Genomic DNA, 24,540 nt, shown 5'->3' on the forward strand with positions numbered 1-24,540 from the left:
TGGGTCCTACGCCTCGCGTACGAAAACAAACGAGGTTCTGCGTCTTTTAAGACATAAAAACAATAAGCATGGATAGGATTTCGGGTGCGATCATACCAGCACTAATGCACCGGATCCCATCAGAACTCCGCTGTGAAGCGTACTTGGGCGAGAGTAGCACTAGGATGGGTGACCCCCTGGGATGTCCTCGTGTTGCACCCCCCTTTTTCGTTGCCCGTTTGCGTTTTTTTAGATTTTACGTGCGGTTTTTTTTTTCTTTCTTGCTATTTCTATGCTCGGGTGGCCTCCGTTTCATGGTTCATGGTTTTCGTATTTTTGGAACGGAGCCGATCGGTCACGTGGGTCCCACGCCTCGCGTACGAAAACAAAGGAGGTTCTGCGTCTTTTAAGACATAAAAGCAATAAGCATGGATAGTATTTCGGGTGCGATCATACCAGCACTAATGCACCGGATCCCATCAGAACTCCGCTGTGAAGCGTGCTTGGGCGAGAGTAGTACTAGGATGGGTGACCCCCTGGGAAGTCCTCGTGTTGCACCCCCTTTTTCGTTGCCCGTTTGCGTTTTTTAAGATTTTACGTGTGGTTTTTTTTGTTTTTTTTTCTTTCTTGCTATTTCTATGCTCGCGTGGCCTCCGCTTCATGGTTCATGGTTTTCGTATTTTTGGAACGGAGCTGATCGGTCACGTGGGTCCCACGCCTCGCGTACGAAAACAAAGGAGGTTCTGCGTCTTTTTAGACATAAAAGCAATAAGCATGGATAGTTATAACGGGTGTGATCATACCAGCACTAATGCACCGGATCCCATCAGAACTCCGCAGTTAAGTGTGCTTGGGCGAGAGTAGTACTAGGATGGGTGACCCCTGGGAAGTCCTCGTGTTGCACCCCCTTTTTTCGTTGCCAGTTTTCGTTTGTTAGATTTTACGTGCGGTCTTTTTTTGTTTTTTTTTCTTTCTTGCTATTTCTATGCTCGGGTGGGCTCCGCTTCATGGTTGATGGTTTTCGTATTTTTGGAACGGAGCCGATCGGTCACGTGGGTCCCACGCCTCGCGTTACGAAAACAAAGGAGGTTCTGCGTCTTTTAAGTCATAAAAGCAATAAGCATGGATAGTATTTCGGGTGCGATCATACCAGCACTAATTCACCGGATCCCATCAGAACTCCGCAGTTAAGCGTGCTTGGGCTAGAGTAGTACTAGGATGGGTGACCCCCTGGGAAGTCCTCGTGTTGCACCCCCCTTTTTCGTTGCCCGTTTGCGTTTTTTTAGATTTTACGTGCGGTTTTTTTTTTGTTTTTTTTTCTTTCTTGCTATTTCTATGCTCGGGTGGCCTCCGTTTCATGGTTCATGGTTTTCGTATATTTGGAAGGGAGCCGATCGGTCACGTGGGTCCCACGCCTCGCGTACGAAAACAAAGGAGGTTCTGCGTCTTTTAAGACATAAAAGCAATAAGCATGGATAGTATTTCGGGTGCGATCATACCAGCACTAATGCACCGGATCCCATCAGAACTCCGCAGTTAAGCGTGCTAGGGCGAGAGTAGTACTAGGATGGGTGACCCCCTGGTAAGTCCTCGTGTTGCACCTCCTTTTTCGTTGCCCGTTTGCGTTTTTTTAGATTTTACGTGCGGTTTTTTTTGTTTTTTTTTTCTTTCTTGCTATTTCTATGCTCGGGTGGCCTCCGCTTCATGGTTGATGCTTTTCGTACTTTTGGAACGGAGCCGATCGGTCACGTGGGTCGCACGCCTCGCGTACGAAAACAAAGGAGGTTCTGTGTCTTTTAAGACATAAAAGCAATAAGCATGGATAGTATTTCGGGTGCGATCATACCAGCACTAATGCACCGGATCCCATCAGAACTCCGATGTGAAGCGTGCTTGGGCGAGAGTAGTACTAGGATGGGTGACCCCCTGGGAAGTCCTCGTGTTGCACCCCCGTTTTTCGTTGCCCGTTTGCGTTTTTTTAGATTTTACGTGCGTTTTTTTTTAGTTTTTTTTCTTTCTTGCTATTTCTATGCTCGGGTGGCCTCCGTTTCATGGTTCATGGTTTTTGTATTTTTGGAACGGAGCCGATCGGTCACGTGGGTCCCACGCCTCGCGTACGAAAACAAAGGAGGTTCTGCGTCTTTTAAGACATAAAAGCAATAAGCATGGATAGTATTTCGGGTGCGATCATACCAGCACTAATGCACCGGATCCCATCAGAACTCCCCTGTGAAGCGTGCTTGGGTGAGAGTAGTACTAGGATGGGTGACCCCCTGGGAAGTCCTCGTGTTGTACCTCCTTTTTCGTTGCCCGTTTGCGTTTTTTTTGATTTTACGTGCGATTTTTTTTTGTTTTTTTTTCTTTCTTGCTATTTCTATGCTCGCGTGGCCTCCGCTTCAAGGTTCATGGTTTTCGTATTTTTGGAACGGAGCCGATCGGTCACGTGGGTCCCACGCCTCGCGTACGAAAACAAAGGAGGTTCTGCGTCTTTTAAGACATAAAAACAATAAGCATGGATAGTATTTCGGGTGCGATCATACCAGCACTAATGCACCGGATCCCATCAGAACTCCGCTGTGAAGCGTGCTTGGGCGAGAGTAGTACTACGATGGGTGACCCCCTGGGAACTCCTCGTGTTGCACCCCCCTTTTTTCGTTGCCCGTTTGCGTTTTTTTAGATTTTACGTGCGGTTTTTTTTTTGTTTTTTTTTCTTTCTTGCTATTTCTATGCTCGGGTGGCCTCCGTTTCATGGTTCATGGTTTTCGTATTTTTGGAACGGAGCCGATCGGTCACGTGGGTCCCACGCCTCGCGTACGAAAACAAAGGAGGTTCTGCGTCTTTTAAGACATAAAAGCAATAAGCATGGATAGTATTTCGGGTGCGATCATACCAGCACTAATGCACCGGATCCCATCAGAACTCCGCTGTGAAGCGTGCTTGGGCGAGAGTAGTACTAGGATGGGTGACCCCCTGGGAAGTCCTCGTGTTGCACCTCCTTTTTCGTTGCCCGTTTGCGTTTTTTTATATTTTACGTGCGATTTTTTTTTTGTTTTTTTTTTCTTTCTTGCTATTTCTATGGTCGCGCGGCCTCCGCTTCAAGGTTCATGGTTTTCGTATTTTTGGAACGGAGCCGATCGGTCACGTGGGTCCCACGCCTCGCGTACGAAAACAAAGGAGGTTCTGCGTCTTTTAAGACATAAAAACAATAAGCATGGATAGTATTTCGGGTGCGATCATACCAGCACTAATGCACCGGATCCCATCAGAACTCCGCAATTAAGCGTGTTTCGGCGAGAGTAGTACTAGGATGGGTGACCCCCTGGGAAGTCCTCGTGTTGCACCCCCTTTTTCGTTGCCCGTTTGCGTTTTTTTAGATTTTACGTGCGGTTTTTTTTTGTTTTTTTTTTCTTTCTTGCTATTTCTATGCTCGGGTGGCTTCCGCTTCATGGTTCATGGTTTTCGTATTTTTGTAACGGAGCCGATCGGTCACGTGGGTCCCACGCCTCGCGTACGAAAACAAAGGAGGTTCTGCGTCTTTTAAGACATAAAAGCAATAAGCATGGATAGTATTTTGGGTGCGATCATACCAGCACTAATGCACCGGATCCCATCAGAACTCCGCAGTTAAGCGTGCTTGGGCGAGAGTAGTACTAGGATGGGTGACCCCCTGGGAAGTCCTTGTGTTAGACCTCCTTTTTCGTTGCCCGTTTGCGTTTTTTTATATTTTACGTGCGATTTTTTTTTTTGTTTTTTTTTTCTTTCTTGCTATTTCTATGGTCGCGCGGCCTCCGCTTCAAGGTTCATGGTTTTCGTATTTTTGGAACGGAGCCGATCGGTCACGTGGGTCGCACGCCTCGCGTACGAAAACAAAGGAGGTTCTGCGTCTTTTAAGACATAAAAACAATAAGCATGGATAGTATTTCGGGTGCGATCATACCAGCACTAATGCACCGGATCCCATAAGAACTCCGCAATTAAGCGTGTTTCGGCGAGAGTAGTACTAGGATGGGTGACCCCCTGGGAAGTCCTCGTGTTGCACCCCCTTTTTCGTTGCCCGTTTGCGTTTTTTTAGATTTTACGTGCTGTTTTTTTTTGTTTTTTTTTTCTTTCTTGCTATTTCTATGCTTGGGTGGCTTCCGCTTCATGGTTCATGGTTTTCGTATTTTTGTAACGGAGCCGATCGGTCACGTGGGTCCCACGCCTCGCGTACGAAAACAAAGGAGGTTCTGCGTCTTTTAAGACATAAAAGCAATAAGCATGGATAGTATTTTGGGTGCGATCATACCAGCACTAATGCACCGGATCCCATCAGAACTCCGCAGTTAAGCGTGCTTGGGCGAGAGTAGTACTAGGATGGGTGACCCCCTGGAAAGTCCTTGTGTTAGACCTCCTTTTTCGTTGCCCGTTTGCGTTTTTTTAGATTTTACGTGCGGTTTTTTTTTTTTTGTTTTTTTTTCTTTTCTGCTATTTCTATGCTCGGGTGGCCTCCGTTTCATGGTTCATGGTTTTCGTATTTTTGGAACGGAGCCGATCGGTCACGTGGGTCCTACGCCTCGCGTACGAAAACAAAGGAGGTTCTGCGTCTTTTAAGACATAAAAACAATAAGCATGGATAGTATTTCGGGTGCGATCATACCAGCACTATTGCACCGGATCCCATAAGAACTCCGTAGTTAAGCATGCTTGGGCGAGAGTAGTACTAGGATGGGTGACCCCCTGGGAAGTCCTTGTGTTGCACCTCATTTTTGGTTGCCCGTTTACGTTTTTTTAGATTTTACGTGCGGTTTTTTTATTGTTTTTTTTTTCTTTCTTGCTATTTCTATGCTCGGGTGGCCTCCGCTTCATGGTTGATGCTTTTCGTATTTTTGGAACGGAGTCGATCGGTCACGTGGGTCCCACGCCTCGCGTACGAAAACAAAGGAGGTTCTGCGTCTTTTAAGACATAAAAGCAATAAGCATGGATAGTATTTCGGGTGCGATCATACCAGCACTAATGCACCGGATCCCATCAGAACTCCCCTGTGAACTGTGCTTGGGCGAGAGTAGTACTAGGATGGGTGACCCCCTGGGAAGTCCTCGTGTTGCACCTCCTTTTTCGTTGCCCGTTTGCGTTTTTTTAGATTTTACGTGCGGTTTTTTTTTTAGCTTTTTTTTTCTTTCTTGCTATTTCTATGCTCGGGTGGCCTCCGTTTCATGGTTCATAGTTTTCGTATTTTTGGAACGGAGCCGATCGGTCAAGTGGGTCCTACGCCTCGCGTACGAAAACAAACGAGGTTCTGCGTCTTTTAAGACATAAAAACAATAAGCATGGATAGGATTTCGGGTGCGATCATACCAGCACTAATGCACCGGATCCCATCAGAACTCCGCTGTGAAGCGTACTTGGGCGAGAGTAGCACTAGGATGGGTGACCCCCTGGGATGTCCTCGTGTTGCACCCCCCTTTTTCGTTGCCCGTTTGCGTTTTTTTAGATTTTACGTGCGGTTTTTTTTTTCTTTCTTGCTATTTCTATGCTCGGGTGGCCTCCGTTTCATGGTTCATGGTTTTCGTATTTTTGGAACGGAGCCGATCGGTCACGTGGGTCCCACGCCTCGCGTACGAAAACAAAGGAGGTTCTGCGTCTTTTAAGACATAAAAGCAATAAGCATGGATAGTATTTCGGGTGCGATCATACCAGCACTAATGCACCGGATCCCATCAGAACTCCGCTGTGAAGCGTGCTTGGGCGAGAGTAGTACTAGGATGGGTGACCCCCTGGGAAGTCCTCGTGTTGCACCCCCTTTTTCGTTGCCCGTTTGCGTTTTTTTAGATTTTACGTGCGGTTTTTTTTTTGTTTTTTTTTCTTTCTTGCTATTTCTATGCTCGGGTGGCCTCCGTTTCATGGTTCATGGTTTTCGTATTTTTGGAACGGAGCCGATCGGTCACGTGGGTCCCACGCCTCGCGTACGAAAACAAATGAGGTTCTGCGTCTTTTAAGACATAAAAGAAATAAGCATGGATAGTATTTCGGGTGCGATCATACCAGCACTAATGCACCGGATCCCATCAGAAATCCGCTGTGAAGCGTGCTTGGGCGAGAGTAGTACTAGGATGGGTGACCCCCTGGGAAGTCCTCGTGTTGCACCCCCCTTTTTCGTTGCCCGTTTGCGTTTTTTAAGATTTTACGTGTGGTTTTTTTTTTGTTTTTTTTTCTTTCTTGCTATTTCTATGCTCGGGTGGCCTCCGCTTCATGGTTGATGCTTTTTGTATTTTTGGAACGGAGTCGATCGGTCACGTGGGTCCTACGCCTCGCGTACGAAAACAAAGGAGGTTCTGCGTCTTTTAAGACATAAAAGCAATAAGCATGGATAGTATTTCGGGTGCGATCATATCAGCACTAATGCACCGGATCCCATCAGAACTCCGCTGTGAAGCGTGCTTGGGCGAGAGTAGTACTAGGATGGGTGACCCCATGGGAAGTTGTCGTGTTGCACCCCCCTTTTTCGTTGCCCGTTTGCGTTTTTTTAGATTTTACGTGTGGTTTTTTTTGTTTTTTTTTCTTTCTTGCTATTTCTATGCTCGAGTGGCCTCCGCTTCATGGTTCATGGTTTTCGTATTTTTGGAACGGAGCCGATCGGTCAAGTGGGTCCCACGCCTCGCGTACGAAAACAAAGGAGGTTCTGCGTCTTTCAAGACATAAAAGCAATAAGCATGGATAGTATTTCGGGTGCGATCATACCAGCACTAATGCACCGGATCCCATCAGAACTCCGCAGTTAAGCGTGCTTGGGCGTGAGTAGTACTAAGATGGGTGACCCCCTGGGAAGTCCTCGTGTTGCACCTCCCCCTTTTTCGTTGCCCGTTTGCGTTTTTTTAGATTTTACGTGCGGTTTTTTTTGTTTTTTTTCTTTCTTGCTATTTCTATGCTCGGGTGGCCTCCGCTTCATGGTTCATGGTTTTCGTATTTTTGGAACGGAGTTGATCGGTCACGTGGGTCCCACGCCTCGCTTACGAAAACAAAGGAGGTTCTGCGTCTTTTTAGACATAAAAGCAATAAGCATGGATAGTTATATCGGGTGCGATCATACCAGCACTAATGCACCGGATCCCATCAGAACTCCGCAGTTAAGTGTGCTTGGGCGAGAGTAGTACTAGGATGGGTGACCCCCGGGAAGTCCTCGTGTTGCACCCCCTTTTTCGTTGCCCGTTTCGTTTTTTTAGATTTTACGCACGGTTTTTTTTATTTTTTTTTCTTTCTTGCTATTTGTATGCTCGGGTGGCCTCCGTTTCATGGTTCATGGTTTTCGTATTTTTGGAACGGAGCCGATCGGTCACGTGGGTCCCACGCTTCGCGAACGAAAACAAAGGAGGTTCTGCGTCTTTTAAGACATAAAAGCAATAAGCATGGATAGTATTTTGGGTGCGATCATACCAGCACTAATGCACCGGATCCCATCAGAACTCCGCAGTTAAGCGTGCTTGGGCGAGAGTATTACTAGGATGGGTGACCCCCTGGGAAGTCCTCGTGTTGCACCCCCCTTCTTCGTTGCATGTTTGCGTTTTTTTAGATTTTACGTGCGGTTTTTTTTTTTGTTTTTTTTTCTTTCTTGCTATTTCTATGCTCGGGTGGCCTCCGCTTCATGGTTGATGGTTTTCGTATTTTTGGAACGGAGCCGATCGGCCACGTGGGTTCCACGCCTCGCGTACGAAAACAAAGGAGGTTCTGCGTCTTTTAAGATATAAAAGCAATAAGCATGGATAGTATTTCGGGTGCGATCATACCAGCACTAATGCAACGGATCCCATCAGAACTCCGCTGTGAAGCGTGCTTGGGCGAGAGTAGTACTAGGATGAGTGACCCCCTGCGAAGTCCTCGTGTTGCACCTGCTTTTTCGTTGCCCGTTTTCGTTTTTTTAGATTTTACGTGCGGTTTTTTTTGTTTTTTTTTTCTTTCTTGCTATTTCTATGCTCGGGTGGCCTCCGCTTCATGGTTCATGGTTTTCGTATTTTTGGAACGGAGCCGATCGGTCAAGTGGGTCCCACGCCTCGCGTACGAAAACAAAGGAGGTTCTGCGTCTTTTAAGACATAAAAGCAATAAGCATGGATAGTATTTCGGGTGCGATCATACCAGCACTAATGCACCGGTCCCATCAGAACTCCGCAGTTAAGCGTGCTTGGGCGAGAGTAGTACTAGGATGGGTGACCCCCTGGGAAGTCCTCATGTTGCACCCCCTTTTTCGTTGCCCGTTTGCGTTTTTTTAGATTTTACGTGCGGTTTTTTTTTTGTTTTTTTTTCTTTCTTGTTATTTCTATGCTCGGGTGGCCTCCGCTTCATGGTTGATGCTTTTCGTATTTTTGGAACGGAGCCGATCGGTCACGTGGGTCCCACGCCTCGCGTACGAAAACAAAGGAGGTTCTGCGTCTTTTAAGACATAAAAGCAATAAGCATGGATAGTATTTCGGGTGCGATCATACCAGCACTAATGCACCGGATCCCATCAGAACTCCGCAGTTAAGCGTGCTTGGGCGAGAGTAGTACTAGGATGGGTGACCCCCTGGGAAGTCCTCATGTTGCACCCCCTTTTTCGTTGCCCGTTTGCGTTTTTTTAGATTTTACGTGCGGTTTTTTTTTTGTTTTTTTTTCTTTCTTGTTATTTCTATGCTCGGGTGGCCTCCGCTTCATTGTTGATGCTTTTCGTATTTTTGGAACGGAGCCGATCGGTCACGTGGGTCCCACGCCTCGCGTACGAAAACAAAGGAGGTTCTGCCTCTTTTAAGACATAAAAGCAATAAGCATGGATAGTATTTCGGGTGCGATCATACCAGCACTAATGCACCGGATCCCATCAGAACTCCGCTGTGAAGCGTGCTTGGGCGAGAGTAGTACTAGGATGGGTGACCCCCTGGGAAGTTGTCGTGTTGCACCCCTCTTTTTCGTTGCATGTTTGCGTTTTTTTAGATTTTACGTGTGGTTTTTTTTGTTTTTTTTTCTTTCTTGCTATTTCTATGCTCCGGTGGCCTCCGCTTCATGGTTGATGGTTTTCGTATTTTTGGAACAGAGTCGATCGGTCACGTGGGTTCCACGCCTCGCGTACGAAAACAAAGGAGGTTCTGCGTCTTTTAAGATATAAAAGCAATAAGCATGAATAGTATTTCGGGTGCGATCATACCAGCACTAATACACCGGATCCCATCAGAACTCCGCAGTTAAGCGTGGTTGGGCGAGCGTTGTACTAGGATGGGTGACCCCTTGGGAAGTCCTCGTGTCGCACCCCTCTTTTTCGTTGCCCGTTTGCGTTTTTTTAGATTTTACATGCGGTTTTTTTTGTTTTTTTTTCTTTCTTGCTATTTCTATGCTCGGGTGGCCTCCGCTTCATGGTTCATGGTTTTCGTATTTTTGTAACGGAGCCGATTGGTCACGTGGGTCCCACGCCTCGCGTACGAAAACAAAGGAGGTTCTGCGTCTTTTAAGACATAAAAGCAATAAGCATGGATAGTATTTTGGGTGCGATCATACCAGCACTAATGCACCGGATCCCATAAGAACTCCGCAGTTAAGCGTGCTTGGGCGAGAGTAGTACTAGGATGGGTGTCCCCCTGGGAAGTCCTTGTGTTGCACCTCCTTTTTCGTTGCCCGTTTGCGTTTTTTTAGATTTTACGTGCGGTTTTTTTTTGTTTTTTTTTCTTTCATGCTATTTCTATGCTCGGGTGGCCTCCGTTTCATGGTTCATGGTTTTCGTATTTTTGGAACGGAGCCGATCGGTCACGTGGGTCCTACGCCTCGCGTACGAAAACAAAGGAGGTTCTGCGTCTTTTAAGACATAAAACAATAAGCATGGATAGTATTTCGGGTGCGATCATACCAGCACTAATGCACCGGATCCCATCAGAACTCCGCAGTCAAGCGTGCTTGGGCGAGAGTAGTACTAGGATGGGTGACCCCCTGGGAAATCCTTGTGTTGCACTTCCTTTTTCGTTGCCCGTTTGCGTTTTTTTAGATTTTACGTGCGGTTTTTTTTTGTTTTTTTTTCTTTCTTACTATTTCTATGCTCGGGTGGCCTCCGCTTCATGGTTGATGCTTTTCGTATTTTTGGAACGGAGCCGATCGGTCACGTGGGTCCCACGCCTCGCGTACGAAAACAAAGGAGGTTCTGCGTCTTTTAAGACATAAAAGCAATAAGCATGGATAGTATTTCGGGTGCGATCATACCAGCACTAATGCACCGGATCCCATCAGAACTCCGCTGTGAAGCGTGCTTGGGCGAGAGTAGTACTAGGATGGGTGACCCCCTGGGAAGTCCTCGTGTTGCACCCCCCTTTTTCGTTGCCCGTTTGCGTTTTTTTAGATTTTACGTGCGGTTTTTTTTTAGTTTTTTTTTTCTTTCTTGCTATTTCTATGCTCGGGTGGCCTCCGTTTCATGGTTCATGGTTTTCGTATTTTTGGAACGGAGCCGATCGGTCACGTGCGTCCCACACCTCGCGTACGAAAACAAAGGAGGTTCTGCGTCTTTTAAGACATAAAAGCAATAAGCATTGATAGTATTTCGGGTGCGCTCATAGCAGCACTAATGCACCGGATCCCATCAGAACTCCGCTGTGAAGCGTGCTTGGGCGAGAGTAGTACTAGGATGGGTGACCCCCTGGGAAGTCCTCGTGTTGCACCTCCTTTTTCGTTGCCCGTTTGCGTTTTTTTAGATTTTACGTGCGATTTTTTTTTGTTTTTTTTTTCTTTCTTGCTATTTCTATCCTCGCGTGGCCTCCGCTTCAAGGTTCATGGTTTTCATATTTTTGGAACGGAGCCGATCGGTCACGTGGGTCGCACGCCTCCCGTACGAAAACAAAGGAGGTTCTGCGTCTTTTAAGATATAAAAACAATAAGCATGGATAGTATTTCGGGTGCGATCATACCAGCACTAATGCACCGGATCCCATCAGAACTCCGCTGTGAAGCGTGCTTGGGCGAGAGTAGTACTAGGATGGGTGACCCCGTGGGAAGTCCTCGTGTTGCACCCCCCTTTTTCGTTGCCCGTTTGCGTTTTTTTAGATTTTACGTGCGGTTTTTTTTTTCTTTCTTTCTTGCTATTTCTATGCTCGGGTGGCCTCCGCTTCATGGTTGATGCTTTTCGTATTTTTGGAACGGAGCCGATCGGTCACGTGGGTCCAACGCCTCGCGTACGAAAACAAAGGAGGTTCTGCCTCTTTTAAGACATAAAAGCAATAAGCATGGATAGTATTTCGGGTGCGATCATACCAGCACTAATGCACCGGATCCCATCAGAACTCCGCTGTAAAGCGTGCTTGGGCGAGAGTAGTACTAGGATGGGTGACCCCCTGGGAAGTTGTCGTGTTGCACCCCTCTTTTTCGTTGCCTGTTTGCGTTTTTTTAGATTTTACGTGTGGTTTTTTTTGTTTTTTTTTTCTTTCTTGCTATTTCTATGCTCCGGTGGCCTCCGCTTCATGGTTGATGGTTTTCGTATTTTTGGAACAGAGCCGATCGGTCACGTGGGTTCCACGCCTCGCGTACGAAAACAAAGGAGGTTCTGCGTCTTTTAAGATATAAAAGCAATAAGCATGAATAGTATTTCGGGTGCGATCAAACCAGCACTAATACACCGGATCCCATCAGAACTCCGCAGTTAAGCGTGGTTGGGCGAGCGTTGTACTAGGATGGGTGACCCCCTGGGAAGTCCTCGTGTCGCACCCCTCTTTTTCGTTGCCCGTTTGCGTTTTTTTAGATTTTACGTGCGGTTTTTTTTTGGTTTTTTTTCTTTCTTGCAATTTCTATGCTCGGGTGGCCTCCGCTTCATGGGTGATAGTTTTCGTATTTTTGGAATGGAGTCGATCGGTCACGTGGGTTCCACGCCTCGCGTACGAAAACAAAGGAAGTTCTGCGTCTTTTAAGACATAAAAGTAATAAGAATGGATAGTATTTCGGGTGCGATCATACCAGCACTAATGCACCGGATCCCATCAGAACTCCGCAGTGAAGCGTGTTTCGGCGAGAGTAGTACTAGGATGGGTGACCCCCTGGGAAGTCCTCGTGTTGCACCCCCCTTTTTCGTTGCCCGTTTGCGTTTTTTTTTATTTTACATGCGGTTTTTTTTGTTTTTTTTTCTTTCTTGCTATTTCTATGCTCGGGTGGCCTCCGCTTCATGGTTCATGGTTTTCGTATTTTTGTAACGGAGCCGATTGGTCACGTGGGTCCCACGCCTCGCGTACGAAAACAAAGGAGGTTCTGCGTCTTTTAAGACATAAAAGCAATAAGCATGGATAGTATTTTGGGTGCGATCATACCAGCACTAATGCACCGGATCCCATAAGAACTCCGCAGTTAAGCGTGCTTGGGCGAGAGTAGTAGTAGGATGGGTGTCCCCCTGGGAAGTCCTTGTGTTGCACCTCCTTTTTCGTTGCCCGTTTGCGTTTTTTTAGATTTTACGTGCGGTTTTTTTTTTGTTTTTTTTTCTTTCATGCTATTTCTATGCTCGGGTGGCCTCCGTTTCATGGTTCATGGTTTTCGTATTTTTGGAACGGAGCCGATCGGTCACGTGGGTCCTACGCCTCGCGTACGAAAACAAAGGAGGTTCTGCGTCTTTTAAGACATAAAACCAATAAGCATGGATAGTATTTCGGGTGCGATCATACCAGCACTAATGCACCGGATCCCATCAGAACTCCGCAGTTAAGCGTGCTTGGGCGAGAGTAGTACTAGGATGGGTGACCCCCTGGGAAATCCTTGTGTTGCACTTCCTTTTTCGTTGCCCGTTTGCGTTTTTTTAGATTTTACGTGCGGTTTTTTTTTGTTTTTTTTTCTTTCTTACTATTTCTATGCTCGGGTGGCCTCCGCTTCATGGTTGATGCTTTTCGTATTTTTGGAACGGAGCCGATCGGTCACGTGGGTCCCACGCCTCGCGTACGAAAACAAAGGAGGTTCTGCGTCTTTTAAGACATAAAAGCAATAAGCATGGATAGTATTTCGGGTGCGATCATACCAGCACTAATGCACCGGATCCCATCAGAACTCCGCTGTGAAGCGTGCTTGGGCGAGAGTAGTACTAGGATGGGTGACCCCCTGGGAAGTCCTCGTGTTGCACCCCCCTTTTTCGTTGCCCGTTTGCGTTTTTTTAGATTTTACGTGCGGTTTTTTTTTAGTTTTTTTTTTCTTTCTTGCTATTTCTATGCTCGGGTGGCCTCCGTTTCATGGTTCATGGTTTTCGTATTTTTGGAACGGAGCCGATCGGTCACGTGGGTCCCACACCTCGCGTACGAAAACAAAGGAGGTTCTGCGTCTTTTAAGACATAAAAGCAATAAGCATTGATAGTATTTCGGGTGCGATCATAGCAGCACTAATGCACCGGATCCCATCAGAACTCCGCTGTGAAGCGTGCTTGGGCGAGAGTAGTACTAGGATGGGTGACCCCCTGGGAAGTCCTCGTGTTGCACCTCCTTTTTCGTTGCCCGTTTGCGTTTTTTTAGATTTTACGTGCGATTTTTTTTTGTTTTTTTTTCTTTCTTGCTATTTCTATGCTCGCGTGGCCTCCGCTTCAAGGTTCATGGTTTTCATATTTTTGGAACGGAGCCGATCGGTCACGTGGGTCGCACGCCTCGCGTACGAAAACAAAGGAGGTTCTGCGTCTTTTAAGACATAAAAACAATAAGCATGGATAGTATTTCGGGTGCGATCATACCAGCACTAATGCACCGGATCCCATCAGAACTCCGCTGTGAAGCGTGCTTGGGCGAGAGTAGTACTAGGATGGGTGACCCCCTGGGAAGTCCTCGTGTTGCACCCCCCTTTTTCGTTGCCCGTTTGCGTTTTTTTAGATTTTACGTGCGGTTTTTTTTTTCTTTCTTTCTTGCTATTTCTATGCTCGGGTGGCCTCCGCTTCATGGTTCATGGTTTTCGTTTTTTTGGAACGGAGCCGATCGGTCACGTGGGTCCCTCGCCTCGCGTACGAAAACAAAGGAGGTTCTGCGTCTTTTAAGACATAAAAGCAATAAGCATGGATAGTATTTCGGGTGCGATCATACCAGCACTAATGCACCGGATCCCATCAGAACTCCGCTGTAAAGCGTGCTTGGGCGAGAGTAGTACTAGGATGGGTTATCCCCTGGGAAGTCCTCGTGTTGCACCCCCTTTTTCGTTGCCCGTTTGCGTTTTTTAAGATTTTACGTGTGGTTTTTTTTGTTTTTTTTCTTTCTTGCTATTTCTATGCTCGCGTGGCCTCCGCTTCATGGTTCATGGTTTTCGTATTTTTGGAACGGAGCTGATCGGTCACGTGGGTTCCACGCCTCGCGTACGAAAACAAAGGAGGTTCTGCGTCTTTTTAGACATAAAAGCAATAAGCATGGATAGTTATATCGGGTGCGATCATACCAGCACTAATGCACCGGATCCCATCAGAACTCCGCAGTTAAGTGTGCTTGGGCGAGAGTAGTACTAGGATGGGTGACCCCCTGGGAAGTCCTCGTGTTGCACCCCCCTTTTTCGTTGCCCGTTTGCGTTTTTTTAGATTTTACGTGCGGTTTTTTTTTGTTTTTTTTCTTTCTTGCTATTTCTATGCTCGGGTGGGCTCCGTTTCATGGTTCATGGTTTTCGTATTTTTGGAACGGAGCCGATCGGTCACGTGGGTCCCACGCCTCGCGTTACGAAAACAAAGGAGGTTCTGCGTCTTTTAAGTCATAAAAGCAATAAGCATGGATAGTATTTCGGGTGCGATCATACCAGCACTAATTCACCGGATCCCATCAGAACTCCGCAGTTAAGCGTGCTTGGGCGAGAGTAGTACTAGGATGGGTGACCCCCTGGGAAGTCCTCGTGTTGCACCCCCCTTTTTCGTTGCCCGTTTGCGTTTTTTTAGATTTTACGTGCGGTTTTTTTTTGTTTTTTTTCTTTCTTGCTATTTCTATGCTCGGGTGGGCTCCGTTTCATGGTTCATGGTTTTCGTATTTTTGGAACGGAGCCGATCGGTCACGTGGGTCCCACGCCTCGCGTACGAAAACAAAGGAGGTTCTGCGTCTTTTAAGACATAAAAGCAATAAGCATGGATAGTATTTTGGGTGCGATCATACCAGCACTAATGCATCGGATCCCATCAGAACTCCGCAGTTAAGCGTGCTAGGGCGAGAGTAGTACTAGGATGGGTGACCCCCTGTGAAGTCCTCGTGTTGCACCTCATTTTTCGTTGCCCGTTTGCGTTTTTTTAGATTTTACGTGCAGTTTTTTTTTTTGTTTTTTTTTCTTTCTTGCTATTTCTATGATCGGGTGGCCTCCGCTTCATTGTTGATGCTTTTCGTATTTTTGGAACGGAGCCGATCGGTCACGTGGGTCCCACGCCTCGCGTACGAAAACAAAGGAGGTTCTGCGTCTTTTAAGACATAAAAGCAATAAGCATGGATAGTATTTCGGGTGCGATCATAGCAGCACTAATGCACCGGATTCCATCAGAACTCCGCTGTGAAGTGTGCTTGGGCGAGAGTAGTACTAGGATGTGTGACCCCCTGGGAAGTCCTCGTGTTGCACCCCCCTTTTTCGTTGCCCGATTGCGTTTTTTTAGATTTTACGTGCGGTTTTTTTTTTGTTTTTTTTTCTTTCTTGCTATTTCTATGCTCGGGTGGCCTCCGTTTCATGGTTCATGGTTTTCGTATTTTTGGAACGGAGCCGATCGGTCACGTGGGTCCCACACCTCGCGTACGAAAACAAAGGAGGTTCTGCGTCTTTTAAGACATAAAAGCAATAAGCATTGATAGTATTTCGGGTGCGCTCATAGCAGCACTAATGCACCGGATCCCATCAGAACTCCGCTGTGAAGCGTGCTTGGGCGAGAGTAGTACTAGGATGGGTGACCCCCTGGGAAGTCCTCGTGTTGCACCTCCTTTTTCGTTGCCCGTTTGCGTTTTTTTAGATTTTACGTGCGATTTTTTTTTGTTTTTTTTTTCTTTCTTGCTATTTCTATCCTCGCGTGGCCTCCGCTTCAAGGTTCATGGTTTTCATATTTTTGGAACGGAGCCGATCGGTCACGTGGGTCGCACGCCTCGCGTACGAAAACAAAGGAGGTTCTGCGTCTTTTAAGACATAAAAACAATAAGCATGGATAGTATTTCGGGTGCGATCATACCAGCACTAATGCACCGGATCCCATCAGAACTCCGCTGTGAAGCGTGCTTGGGCGAGAGTAGTACTAGGATGGGTGACCCCGTGGGAAGTCCTCGTGTTGCACCCCCCTTTTTCGTTGCCCGTTCGCGTTTTTTTAGATTTTACGTGCGGTTTTTTTTTCTTTCTTTCTTGCTATTTCTATGCTCGGGTGGCCTCCGCTTCATGGTTCATGGATTTCGTTTTTTTGGAACGGAGCCGATCGGTCACGTGGGTCCCACGCCTCGCGTACGAAAACAAAGGAGGTTCTGCGTCTTTTAAGACATAAAAGCAATAAGCATGGATAGTATTTCGGGTGCGATCATACCAGCACTAATGCACCGGATCCCATCAGAACTCCGCTGTAAAGCGTGCTTGGGCGAGAATAGTACTAGGATGGGTGACCCCCTGGGAAGTCCTCGTGTTGCACCCCCTTTTTCGTTGCCCGTTTGCTTTTTTTAAGATTTTACGTGTGGTTTTTTTTGTTTTTTTTTCTTTCTTGCTATTTCTATGCTCGCGTGGCCTCCGCTTCATGGTTCATGGTTTTCGTATTTTTGGAACGGAGCTGATCGGTCACGTGGGTTCCACGCCTCGCGTACGAAAACAAAGGAGGTTCTGCGTCTTTTTAGACATAAAAGCAATAAGCATGGATAGTTATATCGGGTGCGATCATACCAGCACTAATGCACCGGATCCCATCAGAACTCCGCAGTTAAGTGTGCTTGGGCGAGAGTAGTACTAGGATGGGTGACCCCCGGGAAGTCCTCGTGTTGCACCCCCTTTTTTCATTGCCCGTTTTCGTTTTTTTAGATTTTACGTGCGGTTTTTTTTTTGTTTTTTTTTTCTTTCTTGCTATTTCTATGCTCGAGTGGCCTCCGCTTCATGGTTGATGGTTTTCGTATTTTTGGAACGGAGTCGATCGGTCACGTGGGTCCCACGCCTCGCGTTACGAAAACAAAGGAGGTTCTGCGTCTTTTAAGTCATAAAAGCAATAAGCATGGATAGTATTTCGGGTGCGATCATACCAGCACTAATTCACCGGATCCCATCAGAACTCCGCAGTTAAGCGTGCTTGGACGAGAGTAGTACTAGGATGGGTGACCCCCTGGGAAGTCCTCGTGTTGCACCCCCCTTTTTCGTTGCCCGTTTGCGTTTTTTTAGATTTTACGTGCGGTTTTTTTTTTTGTTTTTTTTCTTTCTTGCTATTTCTATGCTCGGGTGGCCTCCGTTTCATGGTTCATGATTTTCGTATTTTTGGAACGGAGCCGATCGGTCACGTGGGTCCCACGCCTCGCGTACGAAAACAAAGGAGGTTCTGCGTCTTTTAAGACATAAAAGCAATAAGCATGGATAGTATTTTGGGTGCGATCATACCAGCACTAATGCATCGGATCCCATCAGAACTCCGCAGTTAAGCGTGCTAGGGCGAGAGTAGTACTAGGATGGGTGACCCCCTGTGAAGTCCTCGTGTTGCACCTCATTTTTCGTTGCCCGTTTGCGTTTTTTTAGATTTTACGTGCGGTTTTTTTTTTGTTTTTTTTTTCTTTCTTGCTATTTCTATGCTCGGGTGGCCTCCGCTTCATGGTTGATGCTTTTCGTATTTTTGGAACGGAGCCGATCGGTCACGTGGGTCCCACGCCTCGCGTACGAAAACAAAGGAGGTTCTGCGTCTTTTAAGACATAAAAGCAATAAGCATGGATAGTATTTCGGGTGCGATCATAGCAGCACTAATGCACCGGATTCCATCAAAACTCCGCTGTGAAGCGTGCTTGGGCGAGAGTAGTACTAGGATGTGTGACCCCCTGGGAAGTCCTCGTGTTGCACCCCCCTTTTTCGTTGCCCGATTGCGTTTTTTTAGATTTTACGTGCGGTTTTTTTTTGTTTTTTTTTCTTTCTTGCTATTTCTATGAGCGGGTGGCCTCCGTTTCATGGTTCATGGTTTTCGTATTTTTGGAACGGAGCCGATCGGTCACGTGGGTCCCACGCCTCGCGTACGAAAACAAAGGAGGTTCTGCGTCTTTTAAGACATAAAAGCAATAAGCATGGATAGTATTTCGGGTGCGATCATACCAGCACTAATGCACCGGATCCCAGAAGAACTCCGCAATTAAGCGTGCTTGGGTGAGAGTAGTAGTAGGATGGGTGTCCCCCTGGGAAGTCCTTGTGTTGCACCTCCTTTTTCGTTGCCCGTTTGCGTTTTTTTAGATTTTACGTGCGGTTTTTTTTTGTTTTTTTTCTTTCATGCTATTTCTATGCTCGGGTGGCCTCCGTTTCATGGTTCATGGTTTTCGTATTTTTGGAACGGAGCCGATCGGTCACGTGGGTCCTACGCCTCGCGTACGAAAACAAAGGAGGTTCTGCGTCTTTTAAGACATAAAAACAATAAGCATGGATAGTATTTCGGGTGCGATCATACCAGCACTAATGCACCGGATCCCATCAGAACTCCGCAGTTAAGCGTGCTTGGGCGAGAGTAGTACTAGGATGGGTGACCCCCTGGGAAATCCTTGTGTTGCACTTCCTTTTTCGTTGCCCGTTTGCGTTTTTTTAGATTTTACGTGCGGTTTTTTTTTGTTTTTTTTTTCTTTCTTACTATTTCTATGCTCGGGTGGCCTCCGCTTCATGGTTGATGCTTTTCGTATTTTTGGAACGGAGCCGATCGGTCACGTGGGTCCCACGCCTCGCGTACGAAAACAAAGGAGGTTCTGCGTCTTTTAAGACATAAAAGCAATAAGCATGGATAGTATTTCGGGTGCGATCATACCAGCACTAATGCACCGGATCCCATCAGAACTCCGCTGTGAAGCGTGCTTGGGCGAGAGTAGTACTAGGATGGGTGACCCCCTGGGAAGTCCTCGTGTTGCACCCCCCTTTTTCGTTGCCCGTTTGCGTTTTTTTAGATTTTACGTGCGGTTTTTTTTTAGTTTTTTTTTCTTTCTTGCTATTTCTATGCTCGGGTGGCCTCCGTTTCATGGTTCATGGTTTTCGTATTTTTGGAACGGAGCCGATCGGTCACGTGGGTCCCACACCTCGCGTACGAAAACAAAGGAGGTTCTGCGTCTTTTAAGACATAAAAGCAATAAGCATTGATAGTATTTCGGGTGCGATCATAGCAGCACTAATGCACCGGATCCCATCAGAACTCCGCTGTGAAGCGTGCTTGGGCGAGAGTAGTACTAGGATGGGTGACCCCCTGGGAAGTCCTCGTGTTGCACCTCCTTTTTCGTTGCCCGTTTGCGTTTTTTTAGATTTTACGTGCGATTTTTTTTTTGTTTTTTTTTCTTTCTTGCTATTTCTATGCTCGCGTGGCCTCCGCTTCAAGGTTCATGGTTTTCATATTTTTGGAACGGAGCCGATCGGTCACGTGGGTCGCACGCCTCGCGTACGAAAACAAAGGAGGTTCTGCGTCTTTTAAGACATAAAAACAATAAGCATGGATAGTATTTCGGGTGCGATCATACCAGCACTAATGCACCGGATCCCATCAGAACTCCGCTGTGAAGCGTGCTTGGGCGAGAGTAGTACTAGGATGGGTGACCCCCTGGGAAGTCCTCGTGTTGCACCCCCCTTTTTCGTTGCCCGTTTGCGTTTTTTTAGATTTTACGTGCGGTTTTTTTTTTCTTTCTTTCTTGCTATTTCTATGCTCGGGTGGCCTCCGCTTCATGGTTCATGGTTTTCGTTTTTTTGGAACGGAGCCGATCGGTCACGTGGGTCCCTCGCCTCGCGTACGAAAACAAATGAGGTTCTGCGTCTTTTAAGACATAAAAGCAATAAGCATGGATAGTATTTCGGGTGCGATCATACCAGCACTAATGCACCGGATCCCATCAGAACTCCGCTGTAAAGCGTGCTTGGGCGAGAGTAGTACTAGGATGGGTGACCCCCTGGGAAGTCCTCGTGTTGCACCCCTTTTTCGTTGCCCGTTTGCGTTTTTTAAGATTTTACGTGTGGTTTTTTTTGTTTTTTTTTCTTTCTTGCTATTTCTATGCTCGCGTGGCCTCCGCTTCATGGTTCATGGTTTTCGTATTTTTGGAACGGAGCTGATCGGTCACGTGGGTTCCACGCCTCGCGTACGAAAACAAAGGAGGTTCTGCGTCTTTTTAGACATAAAAGCAATAAGCATGGATAGTTATATCGGGTGCGATCATACCAGCACTAATGCACCGGATCCCATCAGAACTCCGCAGTTAAGTGTGCTTGGGCGAGAGTAGTACTAGGATGGGTGACCCCCGGGAAGTCCTCGTGTTGCACCCCCTTTTTTCATTGCCCGTTTTTGTTTTTTTAGATTTTACGTGCGGTTTTTTTTTGTTTTTTTTTTCTTTCTTGCTATTTCTATGCTCGAGTGGCCTCCGCTTCATGGTTGATGGTTTTCGTATTTTTGGAACGGAGTCGATCGGTCACGTGGGTCCCACGCCTCGCGTTACGAAAACAAAGGAGGTTCTGCGTCTTTTAAGTCATAAAAGCAATAAGCATGGATAGTATTTCGGGTGCGATCATACCAGCACTAATTCACCGGATCCCATCAGAACTCCGCAGTTAAGCGTGCTTGGGCGAGAGTAGTACTAGGATGGGTGACCCCCTGGGAAGTCCTCGTGTTGCACCCCCCCTTTTTCGTTGCCCGTTTGCGTTTTTTTAGATTTTACGTGCGGTTTTTTTTTGTTTTTTTTCTTTCTTGCTATTTCTATGCTCGGGTGGCCTCCGTTTCATGGTTCATGGTTTTCGTATTTTTGGAACGGAGCCGATCGGTCACGTGGGTCCCACGCCTCGCGTACGAAAACAAAGGAGGTTCTGCGTCTTTTAAGACATAAAAGCAATAAGCATGGATAGTATTTTGGGTGCGATCATACCAGCACTAATGCATCGGATCCCATCAGAACTCCGCAGTTAAGCGTGCTAGGGCGAGAGTAGTACTAGGATGGGTGACCCCCTGTGAAGTCCTCGTGTTGCACCTCATTTTTCGTTGCCCGTTTGCGTTTTTTTAGATTTTACGTGCAGTTTTTTTTTTTGTTTTTTTTTCTTTCTTGCTATTTCTATGATCGGGTGGCCTCCGCTTCATGGTTGATGCTTTTCGTATTTTTGGAACGGAGCCGATCGGTCACGTGGGTCCCACGCCTCGCGTATGAAAACAAAGGAGGTTCTGCGTCTTTTAAGACATAAAAGCAATAAGCATGGATAGTATTTCGGGTGCGATCATAGCAGCACTAATGCACCGGATTCCATCAGAACTCCGCTGTGAAGCGTGCTTGGGCGAGAGTAGTACTAGGATGTGTGACCCCCTGGGAAGTCCTCGTGTTGCACCCCCCTTTTTCGTTGCCCGATTGCGTTTTTTTAGATTTTACGTGCGGTTTTTTTTTTGTTTTTTTTTCTTTCTTGCTATTTCTATGCTCGGGTGGCCTCCGTTTCATGGTTCATGGTTTTCGTATTTTTGGAACGGAGCCGATCGGTCACGTGGGTCCCACGCCTCGCGTACGAAAACAAAGGAGGTTCTGCGTCTTTTAAGACATAAAAGCAATAAGCATGGATAGTATTTCGGGTGCGATCATACCAGCACTAATGCACCGGATCCCATCATAAATCCGCTGTGAAGCGTGCTTGGGCGAGAGTAGTACTAGGATTGGTGACCCCCTGGGAAGTCCTCGTGTTGCACCCCCCTTTTTCGTTGCCCGTTTGCATTTTTTAAGATTTTACGTGTGGTTTTTTTTTGTTTTTTTTTCTTTCTTGCTATTTCTATGCTCGGGTGGCCTCAGCTTCATGGTTGATGCTTTTTGTATTTTTGGAACGGAGCCGATCGGTCACGTGGGTCCCACGCCTCGCGTACGAAAACAAAGGAGGTTCTGCGTCTTTTAAGACATAAAAGCAATAAGCATGGATAGTATTTCGGGTGCGATCATACCAGCACTAATGCACCGGATCCCATCAGAACTTCGCTGTGAAGCGTGCTTGGGCGAGAGTAGTACTAGGATGGGTGACCCCCTGGGAAGTTGTCGTGTTGCACCCCCCTTTTTCGTTGCCCGTTTGCGTTTTTTTAGATTTTACGTGTGGTTTTTTTTGTTTTTTTTTCTTTCTTGCTATTTCTATGCTCGGGTGGCCTCCGGTTCATGGTTCATGGTTTTCGTATTTTTGGAACAGAGCCGATCGGTCAAGTGGGTCCCACGCCTCGCGTACGAAAACAAAGGAGGTTCTGCGTCTTTTAAGACATAAAAGCAATAAGCATGGATACTATTTCGGGTGCGATCATACCAGCACTAATGCACCGGATCCCATCAGAACTCCGCTGTGAAGCGTGCTTGGGCGAGAGAAGTACTAGGATGGGTGACCCCCTGGGAAGTCCTCGTGTTGCACCCCCGCTTTTTCGTTGCCCGTTTGCGTTTTTTTAGTTTTTACGTGCGGTTTTTTTTGTTTTTTTTTCTTTCTTGCTATTTCTATGCTCGGGTGGCCTCCGCTTCATGGTTCATGGTTTTCGTATTTTTGGAACGGAGCCGATCAGTCACGTGGGTCCCACGCCTCGCGTACGAAAACAAAGGAGGTTCTGCGTCTTTTAAGACATAAAAGCAATAAGCATGGATAGTATTTCGGGTTCGATCATACCAACACTAATGCACCGGATCCCATCAGAACTCCACAGTTAAGCGTGCTTGGGCGAGAGTAGTACTAGGATGGGTGACCCCCTGGGAAGTCCTCGTGTTGCACCTCCTTTTTCGTTGCCCGTTTGCGTTTTTTTAGATTTTAGGTGCGGTTTTTTTTTCTTTCTTGCTATTTCTATGCTCGGGTGGCCTCCGCTTCATGGTTGATGCTTTTCGTATTTTTGGAACGGAGCCGATCGGTCACGTGGGTCCCACGCCTCGCGTACGAAAACAAAGGAGGTTCTGCGTCTTTTAAGACATAAAAGCAATAAGCATGGATAGTATTTCGGGTGCGATCATACCAGCACTAATGCACCGGATCCCATCAGAACTGCGCTGTGAAGCGTGCTTGGGCGAGAGTAGTACTTGGATGGGTGACCCCCTGGGAAGTCCTCGTGTTGCACCTCCTTTTTCGTTGCCCGTTTGCGTTTTTTTAGATTTTACGTGTGGTTTTTTTTGTTTTTTTTTTCTTTCTTGCTATTTCTATGCTCGTGTGGCCTCCGCTTCATGGTTCATGGTTTTCGTATTTTTGGAACGGAGCTGATCGGTCAAGTGGGTCCCAACCGTCGCGTACGAAAACAAAGGAGGTTCTGCGTCTTTTAAGACATAAAAGCAATAAGCATGAATAGTATTTCAGGTGCGATCATACCAGCACTAATGCACCGTATCCCATCAGAACTCCGCTGTGAAGCGTGCTTGGGCGAGAGTAGTACTAGGATGGGTGACCCCCCGGGAAGTCCTCGTGTTGCACCGCCCTTTTTCGTTGCCCGTTTGCCTTTTTTTTAGATTTTACGTGCGGTTTTTTTTTTGTTTTTTTTTCTTTTTTGTTATTTCTATGCTCGGGTGGCCTCCGCTTCATGGTTGATGGTTTTCGTATTTTTGGAACGGAGCCGAACGGTCACGTGGGTCCCACGCCTCGCGTACGAAAACAAAGGAGGTTCTGCGTCTTTTAAGACATAAAAGCAATAAGCATGGATAGTATTTCGGGTGCGATCATACCAGCACTAATGCACCGGATCCCATCAGAACTCCGCAGTTAAGCGTGCTTAGGCGAGAGTAGTACTAGGACGGGTGACCCCCTGGAAAGTCCTCGTGTTGCAGCCCCCTTTTTCGTTGCCCGTCTGCGTTTTTTTAGATTTTACGCACGGTTTTTTTTGTTTTTTTTTCTTTCTTGCTATTTCTATGCTCGGGTGGCCTCCGTTTCATGGTTCATGGTTTTCGTATTTTTGGAACGGAGCCGATCGGTCACGTGGGTCCCACGCTTCGCGTACGAAAACAAAGGAGGTTCTGCGTCTTTTAAGACATAAAAGCAATAAGCATGGATAGTATTTCGGGTGCGATCATACCAGCACTAATGCACTGGATCCCATCAGAACTCCGCAGTTAAGCGTGCTTGGGCGAGAGTAGTACTAGGATGGGTGACCCCTGGGAAGTCCTGGTGTTGCACCCCCCTTTTTCGTTGCCTGTTTGCGTTTTTTTAGATTTTACGTGCGGTTTTTTTTTCTTTTTTCTTTCTTGCTATTTCTATGCTCGGGTGGCCTCCGCTTCATGGTTGATGGTTTTCGTATTTTTGGAACGGAGCCGATCGGTCACGTGGGTCCCACGCCTCGCGTACGAAAACAAAGGAATTTCTGCGTCGTTTAAGACATAAAAACAATAAGCATGGATAGTATTTCGGGTGCGATCATACCAGCACTAATGCAACGGATCCCATCAGAACTCCGCTGTGAAGCGTGCTTGGGCGAGAGTAGTACTAGGATGGGTGACCCCCTGGGAAGTCCTCGAGTTGCACCTGCTTTTTCGTTGCCCGTTTGCGTTTTTTTAGAT

General features: G+C 46.9%; 71 non-coding genes across 71 annotated transcripts; all 71 read left to right on the plus strand.

Moving 5' to 3' along the window:
• Positions 1 to 82: 82 nt before the first annotated feature.
• LOC145150195 (5S ribosomal RNA) lies at positions 83 to 201 on the plus strand. The gene has a single exon (XR_013731019.1). It is a non-coding gene; the product is annotated as a 5S ribosomal RNA (ribosomal RNA).
• Positions 202 to 421: 220 nt separating this feature from the next.
• LOC145144244 (5S ribosomal RNA) lies at positions 422 to 540 on the plus strand. The gene has a single exon (XR_013725258.1). It is a non-coding gene; the product is annotated as a 5S ribosomal RNA (ribosomal RNA).
• A 228-nt stretch (positions 541 to 768) lies between these two features.
• Positions 769 to 886, plus strand: LOC145146794 (5S ribosomal RNA). The gene has a single exon (XR_013727721.1). It is a non-coding gene; the product is annotated as a 5S ribosomal RNA (ribosomal RNA).
• A 229-nt stretch (positions 887 to 1,115) lies between these two features.
• On the plus strand, positions 1,116 to 1,234 carry LOC145145748 (5S ribosomal RNA). The gene has a single exon (XR_013726707.1). It is a non-coding gene; the product is annotated as a 5S ribosomal RNA (ribosomal RNA).
• A 230-nt stretch (positions 1,235 to 1,464) lies between these two features.
• Positions 1,465 to 1,583, plus strand: LOC145146577 (5S ribosomal RNA). Its single transcript, XR_013727515.1, has one exon. It is a non-coding gene; the product is annotated as a 5S ribosomal RNA (ribosomal RNA).
• Positions 1,584 to 1,811: 228 nt separating this feature from the next.
• LOC145136757 (5S ribosomal RNA) lies at positions 1,812 to 1,930 on the plus strand. The gene has a single exon (XR_013720701.1). It is a non-coding gene; the product is annotated as a 5S ribosomal RNA (ribosomal RNA).
• Positions 1,931 to 2,158: 228 nt separating this feature from the next.
• Positions 2,159 to 2,277, plus strand: LOC145150738 (5S ribosomal RNA). The gene has a single exon (XR_013731545.1). It is a non-coding gene; the product is annotated as a 5S ribosomal RNA (ribosomal RNA).
• Positions 2,278 to 2,505: 228 nt separating this feature from the next.
• Positions 2,506 to 2,624, plus strand: LOC145146235 (5S ribosomal RNA). The gene has a single exon (XR_013727180.1). It is a non-coding gene; the product is annotated as a 5S ribosomal RNA (ribosomal RNA).
• A 231-nt stretch (positions 2,625 to 2,855) lies between these two features.
• LOC145146303 (5S ribosomal RNA) lies at positions 2,856 to 2,974 on the plus strand. Its single transcript, XR_013727254.1, has one exon. It is a non-coding gene; the product is annotated as a 5S ribosomal RNA (ribosomal RNA).
• A 230-nt stretch (positions 2,975 to 3,204) lies between these two features.
• On the plus strand, positions 3,205 to 3,323 carry LOC145149538 (5S ribosomal RNA). Its single transcript, XR_013730395.1, has one exon. It is a non-coding gene; the product is annotated as a 5S ribosomal RNA (ribosomal RNA).
• A 229-nt stretch (positions 3,324 to 3,552) lies between these two features.
• LOC145149824 (5S ribosomal RNA) lies at positions 3,553 to 3,671 on the plus strand. Its single transcript, XR_013730668.1, has one exon. It is a non-coding gene; the product is annotated as a 5S ribosomal RNA (ribosomal RNA).
• A 231-nt stretch (positions 3,672 to 3,902) lies between these two features.
• On the plus strand, positions 3,903 to 4,021 carry LOC145150150 (5S ribosomal RNA). The gene has a single exon (XR_013730977.1). It is a non-coding gene; the product is annotated as a 5S ribosomal RNA (ribosomal RNA).
• A 229-nt stretch (positions 4,022 to 4,250) lies between these two features.
• On the plus strand, positions 4,251 to 4,369 carry LOC145150615 (5S ribosomal RNA). The gene has a single exon (XR_013731428.1). It is a non-coding gene; the product is annotated as a 5S ribosomal RNA (ribosomal RNA).
• A 232-nt stretch (positions 4,370 to 4,601) lies between these two features.
• Positions 4,602 to 4,720, plus strand: LOC145148619 (5S ribosomal RNA). The gene has a single exon (XR_013729495.1). It is a non-coding gene; the product is annotated as a 5S ribosomal RNA (ribosomal RNA).
• Positions 4,721 to 4,950: 230 nt separating this feature from the next.
• On the plus strand, positions 4,951 to 5,069 carry LOC145150540 (5S ribosomal RNA). The gene has a single exon (XR_013731360.1). It is a non-coding gene; the product is annotated as a 5S ribosomal RNA (ribosomal RNA).
• A 231-nt stretch (positions 5,070 to 5,300) lies between these two features.
• On the plus strand, positions 5,301 to 5,419 carry LOC145150196 (5S ribosomal RNA). The gene has a single exon (XR_013731020.1). It is a non-coding gene; the product is annotated as a 5S ribosomal RNA (ribosomal RNA).
• Positions 5,420 to 5,639: 220 nt separating this feature from the next.
• Positions 5,640 to 5,758, plus strand: LOC145144245 (5S ribosomal RNA). The gene has a single exon (XR_013725259.1). It is a non-coding gene; the product is annotated as a 5S ribosomal RNA (ribosomal RNA).
• A 229-nt stretch (positions 5,759 to 5,987) lies between these two features.
• Positions 5,988 to 6,106, plus strand: LOC145147955 (5S ribosomal RNA). Its single transcript, XR_013728854.1, has one exon. It is a non-coding gene; the product is annotated as a 5S ribosomal RNA (ribosomal RNA).
• A 230-nt stretch (positions 6,107 to 6,336) lies between these two features.
• Positions 6,337 to 6,455, plus strand: LOC145149430 (5S ribosomal RNA). The gene has a single exon (XR_013730288.1). It is a non-coding gene; the product is annotated as a 5S ribosomal RNA (ribosomal RNA).
• Positions 6,456 to 6,683: 228 nt separating this feature from the next.
• LOC145135211 (5S ribosomal RNA) lies at positions 6,684 to 6,802 on the plus strand. Its single transcript, XR_013719676.1, has one exon. It is a non-coding gene; the product is annotated as a 5S ribosomal RNA (ribosomal RNA).
• Positions 6,803 to 7,032: 230 nt separating this feature from the next.
• Positions 7,033 to 7,150, plus strand: LOC145146478 (5S ribosomal RNA). The gene has a single exon (XR_013727422.1). It is a non-coding gene; the product is annotated as a 5S ribosomal RNA (ribosomal RNA).
• A 226-nt stretch (positions 7,151 to 7,376) lies between these two features.
• On the plus strand, positions 7,377 to 7,495 carry LOC145140835 (5S ribosomal RNA). Its single transcript, XR_013722306.1, has one exon. It is a non-coding gene; the product is annotated as a 5S ribosomal RNA (ribosomal RNA).
• A 231-nt stretch (positions 7,496 to 7,726) lies between these two features.
• LOC145150959 (5S ribosomal RNA) lies at positions 7,727 to 7,845 on the plus strand. Its single transcript, XR_013731762.1, has one exon. It is a non-coding gene; the product is annotated as a 5S ribosomal RNA (ribosomal RNA).
• A 228-nt stretch (positions 7,846 to 8,073) lies between these two features.
• LOC145150149 (5S ribosomal RNA) lies at positions 8,074 to 8,191 on the plus strand. The gene has a single exon (XR_013730976.1). It is a non-coding gene; the product is annotated as a 5S ribosomal RNA (ribosomal RNA).
• A 229-nt stretch (positions 8,192 to 8,420) lies between these two features.
• Positions 8,421 to 8,539, plus strand: LOC145143560 (5S ribosomal RNA). Its single transcript, XR_013724591.1, has one exon. It is a non-coding gene; the product is annotated as a 5S ribosomal RNA (ribosomal RNA).
• Positions 8,540 to 8,768: 229 nt separating this feature from the next.
• Positions 8,769 to 8,887, plus strand: LOC145147878 (5S ribosomal RNA). Its single transcript, XR_013728773.1, has one exon. It is a non-coding gene; the product is annotated as a 5S ribosomal RNA (ribosomal RNA).
• A 228-nt stretch (positions 8,888 to 9,115) lies between these two features.
• Positions 9,116 to 9,234, plus strand: LOC145148954 (5S ribosomal RNA). Its single transcript, XR_013729816.1, has one exon. It is a non-coding gene; the product is annotated as a 5S ribosomal RNA (ribosomal RNA).
• Positions 9,235 to 9,462: 228 nt separating this feature from the next.
• LOC145146803 (5S ribosomal RNA) lies at positions 9,463 to 9,581 on the plus strand. The gene has a single exon (XR_013727730.1). It is a non-coding gene; the product is annotated as a 5S ribosomal RNA (ribosomal RNA).
• Positions 9,582 to 9,808: 227 nt separating this feature from the next.
• Positions 9,809 to 9,927, plus strand: LOC145146206 (5S ribosomal RNA). The gene has a single exon (XR_013727151.1). It is a non-coding gene; the product is annotated as a 5S ribosomal RNA (ribosomal RNA).
• A 228-nt stretch (positions 9,928 to 10,155) lies between these two features.
• Positions 10,156 to 10,274, plus strand: LOC145144246 (5S ribosomal RNA). Its single transcript, XR_013725260.1, has one exon. It is a non-coding gene; the product is annotated as a 5S ribosomal RNA (ribosomal RNA).
• Positions 10,275 to 10,505: 231 nt separating this feature from the next.
• Positions 10,506 to 10,624, plus strand: LOC145150010 (5S ribosomal RNA). Its single transcript, XR_013730841.1, has one exon. It is a non-coding gene; the product is annotated as a 5S ribosomal RNA (ribosomal RNA).
• A 229-nt stretch (positions 10,625 to 10,853) lies between these two features.
• On the plus strand, positions 10,854 to 10,972 carry LOC145145179 (5S ribosomal RNA). The gene has a single exon (XR_013726166.1). It is a non-coding gene; the product is annotated as a 5S ribosomal RNA (ribosomal RNA).
• A 224-nt stretch (positions 10,973 to 11,196) lies between these two features.
• Positions 11,197 to 11,315, plus strand: LOC145148172 (5S ribosomal RNA). Its single transcript, XR_013729070.1, has one exon. It is a non-coding gene; the product is annotated as a 5S ribosomal RNA (ribosomal RNA).
• A 229-nt stretch (positions 11,316 to 11,544) lies between these two features.
• On the plus strand, positions 11,545 to 11,663 carry LOC145149645 (5S ribosomal RNA). Its single transcript, XR_013730499.1, has one exon. It is a non-coding gene; the product is annotated as a 5S ribosomal RNA (ribosomal RNA).
• Positions 11,664 to 11,892: 229 nt separating this feature from the next.
• On the plus strand, positions 11,893 to 12,011 carry LOC145148669 (5S ribosomal RNA). Its single transcript, XR_013729542.1, has one exon. It is a non-coding gene; the product is annotated as a 5S ribosomal RNA (ribosomal RNA).
• Positions 12,012 to 12,239: 228 nt separating this feature from the next.
• On the plus strand, positions 12,240 to 12,358 carry LOC145148728 (5S ribosomal RNA). The gene has a single exon (XR_013729599.1). It is a non-coding gene; the product is annotated as a 5S ribosomal RNA (ribosomal RNA).
• A 229-nt stretch (positions 12,359 to 12,587) lies between these two features.
• On the plus strand, positions 12,588 to 12,706 carry LOC145143549 (5S ribosomal RNA). The gene has a single exon (XR_013724580.1). It is a non-coding gene; the product is annotated as a 5S ribosomal RNA (ribosomal RNA).
• A 228-nt stretch (positions 12,707 to 12,934) lies between these two features.
• On the plus strand, positions 12,935 to 13,053 carry LOC145144247 (5S ribosomal RNA). Its single transcript, XR_013725261.1, has one exon. It is a non-coding gene; the product is annotated as a 5S ribosomal RNA (ribosomal RNA).
• Positions 13,054 to 13,284: 231 nt separating this feature from the next.
• LOC145149253 (5S ribosomal RNA) lies at positions 13,285 to 13,403 on the plus strand. Its single transcript, XR_013730105.1, has one exon. It is a non-coding gene; the product is annotated as a 5S ribosomal RNA (ribosomal RNA).
• Positions 13,404 to 13,631: 228 nt separating this feature from the next.
• LOC145144248 (5S ribosomal RNA) lies at positions 13,632 to 13,750 on the plus strand. The gene has a single exon (XR_013725262.1). It is a non-coding gene; the product is annotated as a 5S ribosomal RNA (ribosomal RNA).
• A 224-nt stretch (positions 13,751 to 13,974) lies between these two features.
• On the plus strand, positions 13,975 to 14,093 carry LOC145148588 (5S ribosomal RNA). The gene has a single exon (XR_013729466.1). It is a non-coding gene; the product is annotated as a 5S ribosomal RNA (ribosomal RNA).
• A 227-nt stretch (positions 14,094 to 14,320) lies between these two features.
• LOC145154019 (5S ribosomal RNA) lies at positions 14,321 to 14,439 on the plus strand. Its single transcript, XR_013734506.1, has one exon. It is a non-coding gene; the product is annotated as a 5S ribosomal RNA (ribosomal RNA).
• A 229-nt stretch (positions 14,440 to 14,668) lies between these two features.
• LOC145154827 (5S ribosomal RNA) lies at positions 14,669 to 14,787 on the plus strand. Its single transcript, XR_013735292.1, has one exon. It is a non-coding gene; the product is annotated as a 5S ribosomal RNA (ribosomal RNA).
• Positions 14,788 to 15,015: 228 nt separating this feature from the next.
• On the plus strand, positions 15,016 to 15,134 carry LOC145146681 (5S ribosomal RNA). Its single transcript, XR_013727614.1, has one exon. It is a non-coding gene; the product is annotated as a 5S ribosomal RNA (ribosomal RNA).
• Positions 15,135 to 15,364: 230 nt separating this feature from the next.
• Positions 15,365 to 15,483, plus strand: LOC145150952 (5S ribosomal RNA). Its single transcript, XR_013731756.1, has one exon. It is a non-coding gene; the product is annotated as a 5S ribosomal RNA (ribosomal RNA).
• Positions 15,484 to 15,713: 230 nt separating this feature from the next.
• On the plus strand, positions 15,714 to 15,832 carry LOC145150011 (5S ribosomal RNA). The gene has a single exon (XR_013730842.1). It is a non-coding gene; the product is annotated as a 5S ribosomal RNA (ribosomal RNA).
• Positions 15,833 to 16,061: 229 nt separating this feature from the next.
• On the plus strand, positions 16,062 to 16,180 carry LOC145145180 (5S ribosomal RNA). Its single transcript, XR_013726167.1, has one exon. It is a non-coding gene; the product is annotated as a 5S ribosomal RNA (ribosomal RNA).
• A 223-nt stretch (positions 16,181 to 16,403) lies between these two features.
• Positions 16,404 to 16,522, plus strand: LOC145146026 (5S ribosomal RNA). The gene has a single exon (XR_013726974.1). It is a non-coding gene; the product is annotated as a 5S ribosomal RNA (ribosomal RNA).
• A 228-nt stretch (positions 16,523 to 16,750) lies between these two features.
• On the plus strand, positions 16,751 to 16,868 carry LOC145146479 (5S ribosomal RNA). The gene has a single exon (XR_013727423.1). It is a non-coding gene; the product is annotated as a 5S ribosomal RNA (ribosomal RNA).
• Positions 16,869 to 17,100: 232 nt separating this feature from the next.
• Positions 17,101 to 17,219, plus strand: LOC145141230 (5S ribosomal RNA). Its single transcript, XR_013722529.1, has one exon. It is a non-coding gene; the product is annotated as a 5S ribosomal RNA (ribosomal RNA).
• Positions 17,220 to 17,449: 230 nt separating this feature from the next.
• On the plus strand, positions 17,450 to 17,568 carry LOC145146682 (5S ribosomal RNA). The gene has a single exon (XR_013727615.1). It is a non-coding gene; the product is annotated as a 5S ribosomal RNA (ribosomal RNA).
• A 230-nt stretch (positions 17,569 to 17,798) lies between these two features.
• Positions 17,799 to 17,917, plus strand: LOC145150825 (5S ribosomal RNA). The gene has a single exon (XR_013731637.1). It is a non-coding gene; the product is annotated as a 5S ribosomal RNA (ribosomal RNA).
• Positions 17,918 to 18,146: 229 nt separating this feature from the next.
• Positions 18,147 to 18,265, plus strand: LOC145151154 (5S ribosomal RNA). The gene has a single exon (XR_013731923.1). It is a non-coding gene; the product is annotated as a 5S ribosomal RNA (ribosomal RNA).
• A 227-nt stretch (positions 18,266 to 18,492) lies between these two features.
• LOC145143551 (5S ribosomal RNA) lies at positions 18,493 to 18,611 on the plus strand. The gene has a single exon (XR_013724582.1). It is a non-coding gene; the product is annotated as a 5S ribosomal RNA (ribosomal RNA).
• Positions 18,612 to 18,840: 229 nt separating this feature from the next.
• On the plus strand, positions 18,841 to 18,959 carry LOC145144250 (5S ribosomal RNA). Its single transcript, XR_013725263.1, has one exon. It is a non-coding gene; the product is annotated as a 5S ribosomal RNA (ribosomal RNA).
• A 230-nt stretch (positions 18,960 to 19,189) lies between these two features.
• LOC145149254 (5S ribosomal RNA) lies at positions 19,190 to 19,308 on the plus strand. The gene has a single exon (XR_013730106.1). It is a non-coding gene; the product is annotated as a 5S ribosomal RNA (ribosomal RNA).
• A 229-nt stretch (positions 19,309 to 19,537) lies between these two features.
• Positions 19,538 to 19,656, plus strand: LOC145144252 (5S ribosomal RNA). The gene has a single exon (XR_013725265.1). It is a non-coding gene; the product is annotated as a 5S ribosomal RNA (ribosomal RNA).
• A 224-nt stretch (positions 19,657 to 19,880) lies between these two features.
• Positions 19,881 to 19,999, plus strand: LOC145144789 (5S ribosomal RNA). Its single transcript, XR_013725791.1, has one exon. It is a non-coding gene; the product is annotated as a 5S ribosomal RNA (ribosomal RNA).
• Positions 20,000 to 20,226: 227 nt separating this feature from the next.
• On the plus strand, positions 20,227 to 20,344 carry LOC145146480 (5S ribosomal RNA). The gene has a single exon (XR_013727424.1). It is a non-coding gene; the product is annotated as a 5S ribosomal RNA (ribosomal RNA).
• A 231-nt stretch (positions 20,345 to 20,575) lies between these two features.
• LOC145154828 (5S ribosomal RNA) lies at positions 20,576 to 20,694 on the plus strand. The gene has a single exon (XR_013735293.1). It is a non-coding gene; the product is annotated as a 5S ribosomal RNA (ribosomal RNA).
• Positions 20,695 to 20,923: 229 nt separating this feature from the next.
• Positions 20,924 to 21,042, plus strand: LOC145146683 (5S ribosomal RNA). Its single transcript, XR_013727616.1, has one exon. It is a non-coding gene; the product is annotated as a 5S ribosomal RNA (ribosomal RNA).
• A 230-nt stretch (positions 21,043 to 21,272) lies between these two features.
• On the plus strand, positions 21,273 to 21,391 carry LOC145150805 (5S ribosomal RNA). The gene has a single exon (XR_013731617.1). It is a non-coding gene; the product is annotated as a 5S ribosomal RNA (ribosomal RNA).
• Positions 21,392 to 21,621: 230 nt separating this feature from the next.
• Positions 21,622 to 21,740, plus strand: LOC145151107 (5S ribosomal RNA). Its single transcript, XR_013731898.1, has one exon. It is a non-coding gene; the product is annotated as a 5S ribosomal RNA (ribosomal RNA).
• A 229-nt stretch (positions 21,741 to 21,969) lies between these two features.
• On the plus strand, positions 21,970 to 22,088 carry LOC145149392 (5S ribosomal RNA). Its single transcript, XR_013730252.1, has one exon. It is a non-coding gene; the product is annotated as a 5S ribosomal RNA (ribosomal RNA).
• Positions 22,089 to 22,316: 228 nt separating this feature from the next.
• On the plus strand, positions 22,317 to 22,435 carry LOC145145665 (5S ribosomal RNA). The gene has a single exon (XR_013726627.1). It is a non-coding gene; the product is annotated as a 5S ribosomal RNA (ribosomal RNA).
• Positions 22,436 to 22,664: 229 nt separating this feature from the next.
• Positions 22,665 to 22,783, plus strand: LOC145150241 (5S ribosomal RNA). The gene has a single exon (XR_013731063.1). It is a non-coding gene; the product is annotated as a 5S ribosomal RNA (ribosomal RNA).
• A 218-nt stretch (positions 22,784 to 23,001) lies between these two features.
• LOC145150113 (5S ribosomal RNA) lies at positions 23,002 to 23,120 on the plus strand. The gene has a single exon (XR_013730940.1). It is a non-coding gene; the product is annotated as a 5S ribosomal RNA (ribosomal RNA).
• Positions 23,121 to 23,348: 228 nt separating this feature from the next.
• On the plus strand, positions 23,349 to 23,467 carry LOC145150460 (5S ribosomal RNA). Its single transcript, XR_013731285.1, has one exon. It is a non-coding gene; the product is annotated as a 5S ribosomal RNA (ribosomal RNA).
• Positions 23,468 to 23,698: 231 nt separating this feature from the next.
• On the plus strand, positions 23,699 to 23,817 carry LOC145149912 (5S ribosomal RNA). The gene has a single exon (XR_013730750.1). It is a non-coding gene; the product is annotated as a 5S ribosomal RNA (ribosomal RNA).
• A 228-nt stretch (positions 23,818 to 24,045) lies between these two features.
• Positions 24,046 to 24,163, plus strand: LOC145148876 (5S ribosomal RNA). Its single transcript, XR_013729740.1, has one exon. It is a non-coding gene; the product is annotated as a 5S ribosomal RNA (ribosomal RNA).
• A 226-nt stretch (positions 24,164 to 24,389) lies between these two features.
• LOC145150416 (5S ribosomal RNA) lies at positions 24,390 to 24,508 on the plus strand. The gene has a single exon (XR_013731242.1). It is a non-coding gene; the product is annotated as a 5S ribosomal RNA (ribosomal RNA).
• The last annotated feature ends 32 nt before the right edge of the window (positions 24,509 to 24,540 follow it).

Source organism: Lactuca virosa, chromosome 1 (assembly GCF_052849685.1).
Source record: "Lactuca virosa cultivar CGN04683 chromosome 1, Lactuca_virosa_CGN04683_v6, whole genome shotgun sequence".
Taxonomy (NCBI): Eukaryota; Viridiplantae; Streptophyta; class Magnoliopsida; order Asterales; family Asteraceae; genus Lactuca; species Lactuca virosa.